Genomic DNA, 17600 nt, shown 5'->3' with positions numbered 1-17600 from the left:
TTGCCCAGGGTCACATAGCTAGTAAGTATCTATGAAGTTGCATTTGAACTCGGGTGTTCTGGACTGTAAGCCCAGCACTCCATCTATTGCGCCACCTAGATCAAAATTCCAAAAACATATCTATTCATGATGCAGGCTAGATCGACTTGGGGAAAACTCAAACATTTTTGGCATGTAGACCATGTAAAGTCAGGTACCTGGAGGCCCAAAGATACCACATTCTTCCCTTGGAGGCAACAAAGAGGCCACACCAGAATAAAGGGAAAACCTCATCCTGCTCTTCCTGGGTCACCAAGAGAGTGAGAGTAGCTTGGGGTTTTTTTTGTTGTTGTTGTTGTTGTTTTTGGGGGGGGGATGGGGGTTGAATGACTTGCCCAGGGTCACACAGCTAGTAAGTGTCAAGTGTTTGAGGCCGGATTTGAACTCAGGTCTTCCTGAATCCAAGGCTGGTGCTTTATCTACTGTACCACCTAGCTACCCCCGAGAGTAGCTTGTTTTAACAAAGTATGGAAAGCTAATCACTCATTCCATGGTGAACATGGGAGAATGGTCCTAGCCCTGTTATGTGTGAGGGAAGAACACACTCACGACACCACCCCTGGGTGTTCAGCTCTTCCTGGCCTACATTCCTGACCTGGTTCTCCTCTCACCCAGCCTGGATGCAGATGAACTCCAGGCCTTGGTCTTCATGCCCAGACAATCATAATCATAGCCCTATGCATGCTGGGGCTTTGCAGTGTCTTACTTATACTGTCCCATTTAATCCTCACAACAAGGTAGGTATTACAATCCCCATCCTACAGATGAGGAAGCTAAGACTTAGATGGCCAGTGGGTTTCTGACTCAGAATATGAACCTAGGTCTCTGGACACTCCATTCCAGGCCATCCAGGGACTTCCTGCCTCACCTCCATCTTCTGAGACTTGGTGATTGGTCAGGGTCACTTTAATAAGGAGAATAGCTAGTACCACCAGCCTGTTGGGTCCTGACTGCCCCAACTTTATAGGGTCATAGATTCAAAGTTGGAAAGAACCTTGGTGACCATAGAGCCCAACCCCATCATTTTACAAAGGAGGAAACTGAGAGGTTAAATGACTTGTACAAGGTCACACAGCTATGAAGTATCTGAGCCAGAATTTTCACTCGGGTCTTCCTGACTCCAAATTAAGCATTCTGTCCACTACTTCTACCCCCATGCCAACATCCTTAATAATAAAAAGAACTCCCTGGGGTAGCTAGGTGGTGCAGTGGATAAAGCACTGGTCCTGCATTCAGAAGGACCTGAGTTCAAATCTGGCCTCAGACACTTGACACTTACTTAGCTGTGTGACCCCGGGCAAGTCACTTAATCCCCATTGCCCTGCAAAAAAAAAAAAAAAAAAAGAACTCCCATTTATATAGCCTTCCTCACAATAACCTTGTTAGTAATGCAGAAATATGTTTAACAGGATTGTACGTATATAACCTATATCAGATTGTTTTCTGTCTTGGGGAGGGGAGAGGGAAGGGAGGGAGGGAGAAAAATTTGGAACTAAAAATCTTATGAAAACTATCTTTACATGTTACTGGAAAAGAATAAAATACTTTTACAATTAAAAAAAAAAAGAAAGTTAAAAAAAAAAAACAGTAACCTTGTCAGGTAAGTCAGACAGGCACGACGTTCCTCATTTGAGAGATGGTAAAGCAGAACTGAGGGAAGCAACTTTCCAAGTAAGTGTTGAAGTAAAAATTTTAGTCTGTCTCAAGGGTGCCAGCCTGCGGCCTACCTCCAGGATGAGGAGCTCTGGAACACTGGCGCCTCACAGTAAGAAGCCTCAGAGGCCATCCAAGCCATTTCCTCACTCTAAAGATAAGACAGCTGGGATCCACAGAGGTCATGCAGGTAACAGAGCTGGGGTTCTAATCTTGGTCTTTTTTCTACAAGGCAGGAACAGAAGGAGGGGGAGAGTCTGAAACTGGAGCATGGGAATAAGGGAGGGAATTCTTCATCATAATCCTTCAACCCCCTCTTGGGTCACTGTTACTAGATACCTGGTCTGTCACCATAGGCCCTCCACTCTCAACACCCCAATCTATCTGACTAATAGTCTTCCTTATGGATAGATGATCAATAGGTGAAGGAAGAGATGATAGATACATAGATAGATGATAGATGGGTGGGTGGGTGGGTGATAGTTGATAGATGGTTAGATAGATAATAGAGGATGGTAGTTAGTTAGGTAGATAGGTAGATAGATTAGATAGATAGATATGGATGGATGGATAGATGGATGAATGGATGGATGGGTGGGTGGATGGATGAGAGATAAGTGATAAATGGATAGATGATCGTCAGTAGATATATAATAGTTGGTAGATAGATGATAGATGATGGTAGGTAGGTAGATGGATGATATATAGAGATAGATAGATGAAAGATAAGAGAGAAGTGGATATATGATAATCAGTAAATATATAATAGTTGGTAGATGACTGATAGAGATAGTCAACAAGCATTTATAAGTATCTAAATAAATGCTAGGCACTGTGCTAAGTGCTAGGGGAGAAAACAATTTCTGCTCTCAAAGATCTCACAGTCTAATGTGGGAGACAACATGCAAAAAGCTATGTACAACATATATATATATATATATGTATATATATGTATATGTCTATATAGGACAAATTGAAGATAATCTCAGAGGGAAGACAATAGCTAGATGTTGCTCAGTCGTTTCCAACTCTTCATGACCCCATTTGGGGTTTTCTTGGCAAATGTACTGGAATATTTTGCCATTTTCTCTCCAGTTCATTTTACAGTTAAGGAAACTAAGGCAAACAGGGTAAAGTGACTTTCCCAGGGTCACACAGCTAGTTAGTGAGAGAGACTGGCTTTGAACTCACAAAGAAGAATCTGACTCCAAGTTTGATGCTCTATCCACTATACCACCTAGCTGCCCTAGATAGAAAGATAGAAATATTAATTAAGCACTTACTATGTGCCAGCCATTGTGTAGAGCACTAAAGATATAAATATAAACAAGTAAGACGGTCCCTGCTCCCAAGGAGTTTATGTTCTAATGGGAAAGATAACACAAAGAGAAGGAAATGTGGGGTGGCATGGTGAGGAGATGACCAGAAAGTGGCATGGAAGCCTGAGTCCTTGGAAGATAAGTCAGAAGCTCCCCTATCAGAGCCAGGGGCTTGTAGAGAAACCCAGTCTAGGTTTGCTTTAGGGGGCCGGGGGAGGGGGAGGGAGGGGAAGAGATGAGGAAGATGGCTGAAATGTAGATAGCATGGTGAGAACATGGCCAAGATCTGTTCAAATCATTCTTGTGCTCTGATATCTCCAGTGGCTCCCCATTGCCAGCAGTTGCCAAAGTTCAAAGAGGTTTCCCTGGTATTTGAAGCCCTCTGGCTATTTGGAGGGGGGGCAGGGCAATGAGGGTTAAGTGACTTGCCCAGGGTCACACAGCTAGTGTCAAGTGTCTGAGGTCAGATTTGAACTCAGGTCCTCCTGAATCCAGGGCTGGTGCTTTATCCACTGCGCCACCTAGCTGCGGTGCTCTGGCTATTTAAAGTAATCTGGCACCAGTCTCTCATTTTTTTTTTTCTGCTTTTTCTTACATTACTCTAGCCAAGCTGCACTATTTGATCTCTTCATTCTTCCCTCTCCATCCCTTTGTTCACATTTTTTTCAGCCTTTAAAGCCTTACTTAGATGTCTTATCTTCTGTGGAGCCTCCTCCCTTGCCTCCCTTAATCAGTAAAGACCTTTCCCCTCAGACTTTAAATAATACTCAGTTTTCTAAATAGCTGATGTACTCATCCCACAGTAGTGTGTAGGTATAAGTTATCTATTATGTGTATTCTTATTATGTGGGCTTGAAGTCAGAAAAAGGGGAGCCTAAACCCCACCTCTAATACTTAACATTAGTGTGTGACCCTGGGCAAGTCACTTTAATTCTATGTGCCTCAAACACCTGAGTTCTAATCTTGTCTCTGACACTTACTAGCTGTGAGACCCTGCATAAGTCACTTAACCCTGTTTGATCCACTTCTTTCATTGGTAAAATGGGGATCCTGATAGCACCTACCTCCAAGGGTTGTTGAGAAGATCAAATGAGTAAGCAGTCTGCAAATGTTAGCTAGTAAATCATGAGAACTAGGGTTGTGGTGATGGGAATGGAGTAGAGAGAGGATGTTACTTACTGTCTAGTATCTACCATGTCATGTCAATATAATTGTAATTATAATATGTGCTGATGGAATGAGTTCCCATACTGAGTAAATCATGTATTGAATTCACATATATAATAAATATTTATACATACACACATTTTACAGATGAGGAAACTGAGGCAAACCAGTTTAAGTGACTTGCCCAGGGTCACACATCTAGTAAATGTCTGAGGACAAATTTGAATTCGGTTCTCCCTTACCCAAGGCCCAGCCCTCTGTGACATATATATACACATATCTCTATGGGGTTTTTTTTTTGTCTCATACATCTGTTTGTCTTCTCCTCTGGGAATGTTTTATCTACTTTCTATTTCATCCAGTGCCAGGCACAATGTTATGTGCTTAATATTTGTGTTTTGAACCTAATAAAGGAGTGTTGAATCTGAATTTGGATTTAGAAAGGTCCCTGGCAGGTTCCTGTTAGGTGTGTATGTGTGTTGAAAATAAGGAATGACATCACTGCTTTCTCAGCTGATCTTTCTGGGGCCCCAGGCAGGTAGAAGAAGGAGGGAAGGGGAAGGGGAAAGAGAAAAAGAGGGAGGGGAGGAAGAGAAAGAGGGAGGGGAGGGGAGAAGGTAGGATGGGAGGAAGAGAAGAAGCAATGGGAGGGGGAGAAGGAGGGAGGGGAGGATAAGAAGGAGGGAGGGGAGGAAGAGGAGGGAGGGGAGGAGGAGAAGCAGTCAGGTGGTGGATGCTGCTGCCTTTCCCTCCTGTGGCTATAGGCACACTCGAACCTGAACGAAGCTTGACATCCACAGGCCAGCGTCCCTTTGCTTCATAGTCATATTTTTTAAAAGCTTGTAAACTCACTAAACATTTCCCCTTTCAGGGCAGTCAAAACCTCACCCAATTGCCTGGCTTCCGAGAACACGTGCTTCCACACGTACACACACGTAACCTTTCCTCCAGTTGACTCCATTGCACACACGTGTCCACACTCACTGAAGGGAGCATACCCTTCTGACTTCCCACACCTCTCATACATGTGTTGAAACATGCCTACACATGTCACTGTGTTAGGAATACAAAAGCGAATGGAAAAGCTCAGGTATGTGCAAACACACTAATATCCAACATACACACAGGGCACCCTCAAATGTACAAATATATATTCATCCACCACTCACAAGGTCACCAGCAAGAACATCTGGTTACAAAAAGCAGTTACAGAGGCAGCTAGGTGGCGTAGTGGATAGAGCACCAGCCCTGGATTCAGGAGGACCTGAGTTCAAATCCGGCCACAGACACTTAACAATTACTAGCTATGTGACCCTGGGCAAGTCACTTAACCCCAATTGCCTCACCAAAAAAAAAAAAAAAGGCAGTTACAACACCTTCCATTTCTCCCAAAACATGCTTAGAGGTATGCATGTAACCATTCAATCCATGTTCCAAAGGGACTCTAACATATTGAATAGAGACAGCTAGGTGGCCCAGTGGATAGAGCACTGAACCCAGAGTCGGGAAGACCTGAGTTCAAATCTAGCCTCAGGCACTTTCTAACCGTGCAATCCCTGGACAAGTCACTTAACCTCTTCTTGCTCAGTTTCCTCATCGTAAAACAGGGATAATAATTGCACCTACCTCCCAAGAAAAAATGAAATAATCATTGTAAAGTGGCTTGCAAATCCCAAAGCTTTATGTAAATGTGTTGTTGTTGTTGTTCAATGGTTTTTCAGTCCCATCCAACTCTTCAAGACCCCATTTGGAGTTTTCTTGGCAAAGATACTAAAGTGCTTTGCCATTTCTTTCTGCAGCTCATTTTACAGATGAGGAAACTGAGGCAAACAGGGTTAAGTGACTTACTCAGCGTCACACAGCTAGTAAGTATCTGAGGCCTGATTTTAAGTCATGAAGAGGAGGAGTCTTCTTGACTCCTGGCCAGGCACCCTATACACCATACCACCTAGCTGTTCCATCTGACTTTTTGTGACCCCATTTAGGATTTTCTTGGCAAGGATACTGAACTGGTTTGCCATTTCCTTCTCCAGCTATTTTTACAGATGAGGCACTGAGGCAAACAGGGTTAAGTGACTTGCTCAAGGTCACACAGCTATAGTAAATGTCTGAGGCCAGACTTGAAATCAGGTCTTCCTGACTCCAAGCCCAGCACTCTAACCACTGTGCCACTTAACTGTCCTTATATAAATGCTAGCTGTTATTATTATTAATAACAATCACTGAGCTGTCCCATGTATGTGTACATAAACATGCTAACACATGATCATTGTTCCTGTATCCTCACACCTCCTAAATTGAGGGAGGCGGGGCACACATGGGAACAATCTGGTCCAGAAGGATTAGAGCAAACAGGAGCCTGGGTCACCTCCTCCCAGAAATTCTGCAGTGCTAGAACTACATGGAGGCAGGGAGATGGGCAGCATAACATCTGGAGGTCCCTAGGACTCAATGCTTGCCTTATTAGTCAAAATAAAGAGAGGTGAATCTCATCATGATTTAGTACAAGGTGGGTTCTTCACTTTTCTTGTGTCCTGGGACCCCTTGGACAGTGTGGTGAAGCCCCTGGGTCCTTTCTCTGGATGCTTTTAAATGTCTAAAATAAAAGACACAGAATTACAAAAGGAAATTAAACACTGATAAAAACAAAGATATTTTTTTCCCCAACCAAGTTGACAAAACTCCTTAAAATCTATCCATAAACCCCTTCAACCCTGTGGACCCCAGGTTAAGATGCCACAGTCATATCTGCTGCATCCTGGGTCATCTCCAGTCATCTTGACTTTTTTGTCTTGCCACTGGATTCCAATGGAGGATAGAGTGAAGCTGATGATTTTGTGCAGCTCTGCCTCACTTCAATCCAATTCCCATGATGTCATTGGTCCTCTTTGAAAATAAAGGACAAACAACTGCAGGTTAAGATCCCCTGTTGTAATGAAAAAGCACTGGATTTAGAGTCAGGAGACAGCTAGGTGGAACAGTGGATAGAGCTCTGGGCCTGGAGTCAGGAAGATCCGAATTCAAATCCAACCTCAGACCCTTACTCATTAAGTGACCCTGGGTAAGTCACTTATTTGCCTCTGTTTCCTTATCTATAAAATGGGGGTAATAATAGCACATACACCCCAGGGTTATTATGAGAATCAAATGAGATCATGTTTGTAAAGTATTTTGTAAACCTTAAAGCATTATATAAATACTATTATTATTGTCGTTATAAAAAGGGATTTTAAATAATAATCTCTGAAGTTCTTTCCAGTTCTGCATCATGGTTACACATGTACACACACACACACACACACACACACACAAAATGCTTTTTCTATATTCCGTCAATTCCTGCTCATCCCCATCCACCTACACACCATAGGTACACATATGTTGAGACATACTTCACCCACTCTTGTCCCCACATGTGAACATCCAAGCGTACAACTCAGAGAAACCTCTCATACCTACAGGGAGGTAGCAGCAGGGTGGGAAACTCAGAGCTGGTCTGATTATCAGCTCTGTTTCTGGAACAGTTCCAAAGATAGTGGTGGGAAAGCAAGGTGGCAGCAGCAGCCACCTGTGTAGACAGAAGTAGGCATGGTCCAGAGCCTGAGGCAAAGTCCGCCTGGAGCAGCAGGTGGCACCATAGGGCTGCCAAGCTGGGGCCACCAGGAGAGCAGAGGGCAGGGGAGAGGCCAGGCCTCTGACCTGGGCGTACCAGAAGGATGCTTTAGCCCTACACAAGCCACTAGTGTTTGCTACATGACAAGACTTGGAGTTCCAGAAGGAGAAACTGAGATGGGTGAAATAGGGAAGCAGGAGAAGATTGAGAAATGATAGAGTAGGAGAGCAAGGAGGACACAGGACAAGAGACAGAAGATTGAAATGGAGAGAGAAGGTTGAGAAGAGAAGGAAGACTGGAGTAAGGAAAGAAGAGAAGACTGAGGAGAAAAAGAAAAGGAGAAACTGAAAGGGAGAAAAAGAAGGGAAGAAGAGAGGAACTGAGTGGGGGAATAAGGAGAGAGGAGGGAAATGAAATGGGAGGGGAGACTAAGAAGAGAAGGTTGAGGGAGAGGAATACACTGAAAAGGAAGAAAGGGCAGATGGCATGTGTGAGAACTGAAGAGACTGAGGGGAAGTTGGAGAGGGAAGAGATTGACAAGAAGAGTGAGATGAGCAGAAATGAAAAGGGAAAAAGGGGAAAGACAGAAAGAAGAGAAGAGAGAGGGAAAGATGAAGGGAAGGAAGAAGAAAAGGAAAATGGAGGGAAAAGGAGGAATGAACATTAAGAGACCCAAACCCAGTGAGGGTTAGAGGAGACAAAAAGAAATGTAGAAAAAGACCTGATTCTTTGTTCTGTGTCCATCTCCCTTCTGCCAGGGCTCCCTAAGATGCAGAATACAGCTACAACTCCAAATATGGAGATGGATTGGCCTGGGACCAATGCCCTTATTAGAGTTGGAATCTATAGAGCAATTGTATGTAAATGTATGCAAATGAACATGCAAATAGCTATTTCCTTGAGACATCCTAATTTGATGGAAGGAGTCTTCCTCCCCCAGTGGCAGCCCCTGACCTAGCCCAGACTTGGCAAATAGTCCCAGTCCTCACATGCCGTTGTCAAGCTCTTCACCGACTTGGAAACGCCCTGCCTGACACCCACATGGGAAAAGCAATTCCCAGCAAGAGCCAAATGGCAGCAAGGTGGGAGGTGGGGTCCTAAGAAAGGCAGAAGGGAGTCCAGACCCTGAGCCCAGGGTCCAAATGGGGCAGAAGCCACCTAGTCTTATCTTGCCATGGACAAAGGCCTTCAGTTTCCCCCAGGGTGAAGAGGACAAATAGACCCATCAGCTGGACCTACACCAGAAGAAAGAAGTGGCCACCCTGAGGTGGAGACCAACTAATTGTTTTCCTAAGCTGGATCAGCTCAACACTGAGACAACAAAACAACAAGGTCAAAGAAGCAAGGTCGGGAGATGCCTTAATTTCCTCCTGCCACATTTGGAACCTATTTCCTTTAGTTTGTAGACCAGCGAGTCAAAAATGGTGTCCTCCTTCTCTGAGTAAAAGTCATAGACTAAGAATTTTAGGAAGGCCGAGCTCACACCCTGCTAGGCCTCCTTTTTTACTTTTCCTAAACGTAGTCCTCTCCACCTTCAATTGCCCTTATTCAAACATATTCTGATTAGATCCCTCTTGGGGTCTCACTTTCCTCATATGTGAAATGAAGGGGTTGAGCTAAGAACTAAAATCCTATAGTTCTCTGGTGACCAAGTCATAGAACTAAAGAATGTTAGACCTGGAAAGGATCCAACTCTCTCATTTAACAGATGAGTAAACTGAGGCCCAGAAAGGGAAAGTGGTGCTCCCAGTGTCACACAGTGAATTTGTATCCCTTCTCTAAGTAAACGCTATGAACCTTCTCTTCTCCAGTTCCTTAACTTTCCATCATTCTTCAGTCCTGTCTGCTTTCCCAATGTCTCTCTCCTAAGAGAAGACCCACAATGGATGACAACTCTTTGACTATTTGCCTCTTGCCCCTAATCCAATATTCTTAGGATGGTTTTAACAATGCTTACTCTCTTTCTCTTCCTCCTCATACACTTATTTACTCTCATCTTACCCCCCCATCAGTCTAGACTCTCTTGTGCAAAGCTCTCCCACTTCTTAAATGTTTGGCCTTTGTAAACCATTGCTCTCCTCCTAGGCTGGGAGACTCCCCTGCTCTCAGCAGTCCTGCCCCTCTCATCCTTTGCACTCAGGACCCTACTCCTCTCCTCTAGCAGGAAGCCTTCCCAGCCCTCCCGGCTCTGCTGGCCCCCATTCCCTCTCCATACCCCACTCCACGGTTGTGCTCTCCAGAGCCCAGTCCAGCTGCTCCTATTTCTGACGCCGTCCCGGAATCTCCTGTCCTTCACTGAATCTGTATTCTGGGATAGATGTCTCATCTCCCTTCTACCGTACCCGGAAGCTTCACATCTTCTCCTACCTCTGAATCTCTTCCCCCCAGTGCACAGGGCAAGGCAGGGCCCAGGAGCTGGGCTAGCCACTCAAGCTTCTTCCACTCCCACCCTCCTCAGACCAGCCCCTACCACCACTTGGGGGATAGAGCCCCAGCAGAGCCGCTGGCTGACTGGCATGCAGAGACAGGTAGCTGGCAGTGATGGCTGCACAGCCCCAGAGGAAATATTCATGGGGAGGGATGGTTTGATAGTCCAATGATAAAGAAACGTCGTGTTGACATGCAATTCCCAAAGCACCTTTAATCCCCCTTAAACACCAGGCAAGGCTGGGAGGGGCAGGAGTTCCTGAATCAGTGATGTCAGAGTCTAAATCCTCCTTGTGCGGTCCTGGGGCAAGCCCCAGGGCCAAAGTGTAGAGTAGAAAATCTACTAGGTTTGGAGGCAGGAGACCTGGGTTTAAATTGGATTTCTGTGTTTTCCTAGCTATGGGAACCCCGACTCAGCTTTCTCATCTATAAAATGGCAGACTAGATGACCTCTCAAGTCCAATTCATCTGTAATCTTTTGAAGGGCAGTTAACAACTGGAGAAGTCCATATGTTGTTATTATTGTTGTTCAGTCATTTTCAGTCATGTCCGACTCTTTGTGACCCTCTTTGGGGTGTTCTTGGCAAAGATACTGGACTGGTTTGTCCTTTCCTTCTCTAGCTTAATTTAAAGATGAGAAAACTGAGGCAAACAGAATAAAGTGAAGTGACTTGCCCAGGGTCACCCAGCTAGTAAGTGTCTGAGGTCAAATTTGAACTCACAAAGATTAGTCTTCCTGACTCCAGGCCTGGCGCTCTACCAGCTATGCCACCTAACTAGTCTGTATAGGGATGTAATAAAGTATTAAACTATACATCACAAATTCTCATAGAACAGGCCTGCTGCTGGTACAAAGAGGGGCTAACAACTAGGGATGGAGAGCACATGGAGAGTTAGTGAAGAGCAGAGTGAGGACTGGTATTGGGGGCCGAGAGGCAAGGGGAGGCATTAGGATACAGTATGGAACAGAGAAAGAGCAGCCCAGGTCAAGGATGGGGATTGAGGGAGCGAGGGAATGGATGGCAAGGTGTCAGAGGCAAGAGGCTCCCTAGACAAGGAAGCTGAAGGTCTCTGCAATGAAGAAATCTCTGCATTTGAAGTCATGAAAACTGGGTTCAAATCCTCCCCCTAATACAAATGAGCACAAACAAGTCTCTGTTTTCTCACTCATAAAGTGGGAACACTAATACTTTGCCTTGCCTGCATTCGCCCGCTGTAAATAACACGTGCATGGTGATAAGCAAAGCATTAGGAAAATGTAGGTGCTATATCAACCTCAACCATGGATACCATCGTCTTCCTCATGGATTGTTGCGGAGAGTTGGGTGATTTTTATTTTTTGAGCAGACCTGTGATTTCATCAGTATACAAAGCTCCCAGGGAGGAACTTTCTTGACTGATCCAGAGGAGTAGCTTCTTCTGCAACTTAGAAGTGGCTTAGGGCATGGACAAATCAAGTGGCTTGCCCAGAGTCACACAGTCAAATGTGTCAGAGTCAGTTTTCGGAAGAGCTGCGTGTTCGCTCTGTTGTCATAGGACCCAGCGAAGATGGCCCTAGACCACAGACCAGACTCCAAGATGGCGGAAAGGCCTTGCTCCCTTCCTTTGCCGACTGAATCCAGACCCATCCTTTACATTTTCCAGGCTTCTCTGTTCTCTCCTGTAATGCTCTCTTCCCTCAGACATTGCACAGTACTTTCTCTGCTCCCAATGCACTTATGAAGTCATAGTGTATATTATAGTCACTTATGTATGTCAGCTAATTGGTGCAGTGGATAGGGCTCTGGGTATGCAGTCAGGAAGAACCATGGTCAAATTTAACCTTACTATGGGGTAGCCAGCTGGCGCAGTGGATAAAGCACCAGCCTTGGATTCAGGAGGACCTGAGTTCAAATTTGACCTCAGACACTTGACACTTACTAGCTGTGTGACTCTGGTCAAGTCACTTAACCCAAATGGCCTCACCTAAAAAAAAAAAAATAGAAAGAAAGAAAAGAAATTTAACCTTACTTAGCTGTTTGACCTTGGGCAAGTCAATTATACTGTTTGCCTCAGTTTCCTCAGTTGTAAAATGAGAATAATAAGAGCATCTACTTCCAAGGGTTATTGTGAGGATCAAATGTATTTGTAAAGCGCTTAGCCTGGCAGTAGTTGGTGCTTAATAAATGCTTGTTTCCTTCCTTCCTTCTTTTTATCCCCCCCACCTTTGTTCAGTCATTTCAATTGTGTCTGGATATTCATGACCCCATTTGGGGTTTTCTTGGCAAAGATACCAGAGTGATTTGCTAATTCCATCTCCAGCTCATTTTGTACATGAGGAAACTGAGGCAAACAGGGTGAAGTGACTCACCCAGGGTCACACAGCTAGTAAGTGCCTGAGGCCTCATTCGAACTTGGGTCTTCCTAACTCCAGACCTGGTTCACTGTGCCACCCAGCCACCCCTTTTCTTTTCCCCTACTAGACTGCAAGCTTCATGACAGCAGTAATGGGATCTTCTTTAAACTCTGTATCTGCCCCAGCCCCTCAAAGAGTGCTCTACATACAGCAGGTACTTAATACTTATACTTAATTACTTATTACTTATACTTAATTGAATTATTTAATTATATACATAAACCAAGGCAGCTAGGTGGTGCGGTGGATAGAGCGCCAGTTCTGGAGTCCAAAGAGTTCAAATCCAGCCTCAGACCCTTCCTAGCGGTGCGACCCTGGGCAAGTCACTTCACCCCGTTTGCCTCAGTCTCCTCATCTGTAAAATGAGCTGGAGAAGGAAATGGCAGACCACTCCAGTATCTTTACCAAGAAAACCCCAAATGGGGTCACAGAGAGTCAAATATGATTGAAACAACTAAATATCAGCACCACTGCCTGAAATAGTTAACGAGCAGGCCAGGTCTCTTTGGGAGAATGATAAAGCTCTAAATTACACATTACAAATTCCCAGGGATTAAGCCTAGTGGTGGCAGTAACTAGAGAGCAAGCACTGAGCTCAGTGAGGGGCCGGTCTGTTGGCCTGGATCTTTGGAGGAGGCAAGGCTTGGCTTGGAACTGAGCTGAGCAGGGAAGGGGCAGGCTATTCCAGGCAGGGGGAATAATAGGAACCAAGGTGTGGAGCATGCAGGGAGTCAGGGAGTGGCTTTACAATAACAGCTCCCATTCATACAAGACTTTAAGCATCACAAAGATGTTTCCTCATGACAGTCTTAGTGAGGTAAGCCCTGCTTCACAGCTGGAAAGACCGACTCAGAGCTGAAGGGACTCAGTCAGGGTCACAGAGGCAGAAAGCAACTCAAGACCCTAAACCAAGAAAGCCAATGAGTCTTCCGCTTCATGATCTAGGAGGAAGAATGCAGGCACAAAGATCAGGAGACACGGGGCTTCTAATGGGGCTCTGGGGGCTTCTATTAATTAATTTGTGTGTCCTTTCCACTCTTGGCCACACCTAGAGTCCCTTCCAGCTCTGGCTTTCTGTGACTCTGTGACCTATGCATGATGACGCTTCTGTAAAATGAGAGTTCCAAAGACAGATGCAGGCCCTGACTCCTGGAGGGTTCTATCTCAGCAGGACAGGACACCATTTCGACATAAGCCGAGGTAACGCCCAAGGGACAACAAATCAGTTCAAACCCAAGCACTGGAGCATCAACGTCTCTGTCAAGTTGAAGGGAATGCAGTTGGGATGGGGGTTGGGGGAGAAGCAAAGGCAAGGTACTCATTTGTACACTGCCTGGCACATAGCACTCAGTTAATACCTCTTAGATGTACTCAATTAAATGGAATGGAGTTAAAACACTGAGGGGAGAGAGAAGCAGAAGTGTTGGGGCCTGGAGACCCATAGAAAAGGTCCCAAGAAACTGTAGGCTGTCCTTTGACCAACCCAGGAAGGCGCTTCTTGGCAGGAGTATTTTAGGAGCCAAAAATGATGGGAAAGGCTTATTTTTTTAGCAGGTATTTGGAAGGCAAAGGATACACTGGCCTGTGTACAACACAGATTCAGAGAAGAGAAATTAAAAAGTAGAAAATAGAGGCATGGGGACAGCTAGGTGGCACAGTGGATAAAGTACTGGCCCTGAATTCAGGAGGACCTGAGTTCAAATCCGGCCTCAGACACTTGCCACTTACTAGCTGTGTGACCCTGAGCAAGTCACTTAACCCTCATTGCCCCACCAAATAAATAAATAAATAAGAATAGAGGCTTATAGAGGCAGAGAGCCCAAACTCTAATCCTACCTCCCTTCCCCTGTCCAGGCCCTAATTTCCTCTGCTGGAAAATGAGGGGGTTGGACCAGGTCATCTCTAAAATCCTTTCACCTCTCCCTCTATGTGCTTACTTAACAACAACACAACTTCAGCCAAGTCTCTTAGTAGGGTTCAGCATCCCCATCTGTAAAATGAAGGGGTTTAACCAAGCTGAACAATGTCTAAGATCCTAAATCTAAAATCATATCATCCCATGATTTTATGACATCTCTGCCCTGTCAGTCACACCTATGCCTCCAGGTAGGAGGATGGTGACTCCCTTCATACTTTTCTCATAGCTCTACTGGAGGGCAAGATCCATGGCTTATTTATCTTTTTATACCTCTTCCCTCCCACACACCCCAGTGACACCTCTCAGTGTTTTTCACATTCGCTGTTGTTGTTGCTGTTTTGTCATTGAGTGGTGTCCGACTCTTTGGGATGCTTTCTTGGTAAAGATACTAAAGTGGATTTTCACTCCCTTTCTCCAACTTATTTTACAAATGAGGAAACTGAGGCAGACAGGGTTAAGTGACTTGCCTAGGGTCACACAGCTAGTGTCTGAGGCCAGATTTTAATTCAGATCTTCCAAAAAAAATAAACTAAAAAAAATTAGAATTCAGATCTTCCTGACTTCAGGCCTAGCACTCTATTCACCATGCCACCTAGATGCCCAGTTTGCACATAGTAGGTGTTTAATAAATGTTTATTGAATGAACTAATGGATAGATGAATGGATGGATGGATGGATGGATGGATGGATGGATGGATGGATGAATGAATGAATGACAGAAGAAAGACCTTTGAGTTGGGAAGGCTCTTCTTGTTCTAGTCCCTTTGACTCATCACACAATATCCACCACCCACACCCCCAAGGGTCCATGGCCTTGGTGGTCAGGAGATATTTCCATAACATCCTCATTTTACTACAATCCCAGTCCATTCCTGCCCATTCTAACTCAGGTAGAAGTGAAAAACCAGTGGTTTACTTGCTTCCTTCTGTTCAACTTCTGATCATTGGAACATGATTATTGGCGGAGTTTTATCCACAATGCTATACACAGAATGGGCACTCAAATTTTTCATTGCATGTGTGAATTAAGAGATGAATGTCTGAAGGTGAATGAATGAATAATGAGAGGGTTTGATTCTCCCACACCAGTGCTTCCTTTCTCCTAAAATTATTCTATAACTTTGCATTTCCCTTTTATTTACTTATCTGTATAAATATTGTATCCCCCTTCCTTCCCCTTCCCACGTTGGTCCTTTAAAGCAAGGATTATTTTGTTATCTTTGCAGCCTAGCACATCATACGGTTCTTCCCACATTATAAATGATTGATAGGGGCAGCTAGGTGGTGCAGTGGATAGAACACTGGCCCTGGAGTCAGGAGTACCTGATTTCAAATCTGGCCTCAGACACTTAACACTTACTAGCTGTGTGACCTTGGGCAAGTCACTTAACCCCAATTGCCTCACTAAAAAATAAAATAAAATAAAATAATAAAATAAATGATTGATAAATGTCTCCTGGACTGCAGATCAGTGCTCACTTTAACTGGAGCTACATTCCTCAAAGCTCTTATCTCTCTGGACCCTTAAATGAGATAGGTTGGGTAAAATTTGCGAACCTTACCATGCACTATCAATTCTTGCCATTGTTACCCTTGATCATTCTCATCATAATCATTCCATAGCTTCTCCCAGGGGCTGGATTGGACCTTAAAACCTTGGAAGGCCATCTTACTGCATTTATCAGTGTCTGGCAAGAGCTGGACAAGCTGGTCTCAGAGGTCCCCTCCAAGTAACTCTATGAATCTCTCCTTTTTTTTCCACTCATCTTCTACTCACCCACATGAAATTCAATTCTCAGAGAAGGAAGATTTTCCCCCATCCCACCCAACGACTACTCTAAGGAACAGGAAATGCTTCCTTAAATCTAATCGCAAGCCCTCATATCCCAAGTATCAGCTGATCTCCTCTGATTCCATTCTCTCTTGTGGCAATGGACGAAAGTGGGAGAGATGAGGAAATTCTGGCTGCTTTTGAGGAGTCTTCTCCTACGTGAGGACCGAGCCAAAAGGGATTAAAAAGACACCCGTTCCAGGTTTCTGCCATCCACCTGCCACAACTCTCAGCCAGCCTGGAGGGCCTGCCAGCTCACTCCTCCCCATGATCTCATGGGGTGCATTTGCCAAGTTGCTGGCTCAGGGATCAGGTGCAGACAGCGATGTCTGGGCAGACAGCCGAAGAGAAGAAGGTGGCAGAAAGCTATGGAGCCTAGAGGGATGGGAAGGGAGGGGCAACATGGCGAGGGCTAGGAGGGGCCCACCAGTGGACACTCTATAATACTGCTCTTTTTTTCCCTTAATAGTATTTTTTTCCAGTTACATGTAATGATAGTGTTCAACATTTGTTTTTTGGGTTTTGGGGGGTTTTGGGGTTTTTTTTTGTTTGTTTGTTTGGGGTTTTTTTGTGGGGCAATGGGGGTTAAGTGACTTGCCCAGGGTCACACAGCTAGTAAGTGTGAAATGTCTGAGGCCGGATTTGAACTCAGATACTCCTGAATCCAGGGCCGGTGTTTTATCCACTGCGCCACCTAGCTGCCCCCTCAACATTTGTTCTTATAAGATTTTGAGTTCCAAATTTTTCTCCCTCCCTCCCCTCCCTTGCTTCCCTCCTCCCCAGGACAGCAAGCAATCTGATATAGGTCATATATGTACAATCACATTAAACATATTTCCGCACTTAATACTGCTCTTCATAAATGTACCTTTCTAACTGGAAAAAATCCCACTCTCTGGGATGTGTGTATATATGTACATATACACACATATGTGTATATTATTATAATTATTATTATTAGTCAGGATTCTGAGTCAAAGGCTCCAATGCTCAGTAACATGGTGTCTAAGTTCCAACCTAGTACACTAGATGGCCACTAGGGTCCCTTTTAAGTATATAATTCCATGAGTCTGCAATGCTTCCTTCACCTAAAAGGCTAAACATCATCTTATTGTGTGACCTCTAGTTATTGTGTGACCTCTCCTTCTCTGTCCTTCCTGAGATCATAAGATCATGGAGTTGGAGGGGTCTTCAGATGTCATCCAATGGGTGCCATTCCTTCATTTTGCAAATGGAGA

This window comes from Dromiciops gliroides, chromosome 5 (genome assembly GCF_019393635.1).
Source record: "Dromiciops gliroides isolate mDroGli1 chromosome 5, mDroGli1.pri, whole genome shotgun sequence".
NCBI classification, from domain to species: domain Eukaryota; kingdom Metazoa; phylum Chordata; class Mammalia; order Microbiotheria; family Microbiotheriidae; genus Dromiciops; species Dromiciops gliroides.
The sequence above is the reverse complement of the archived record's forward strand: the minus strand, read 5'-3'. Positions refer to the sequence as shown.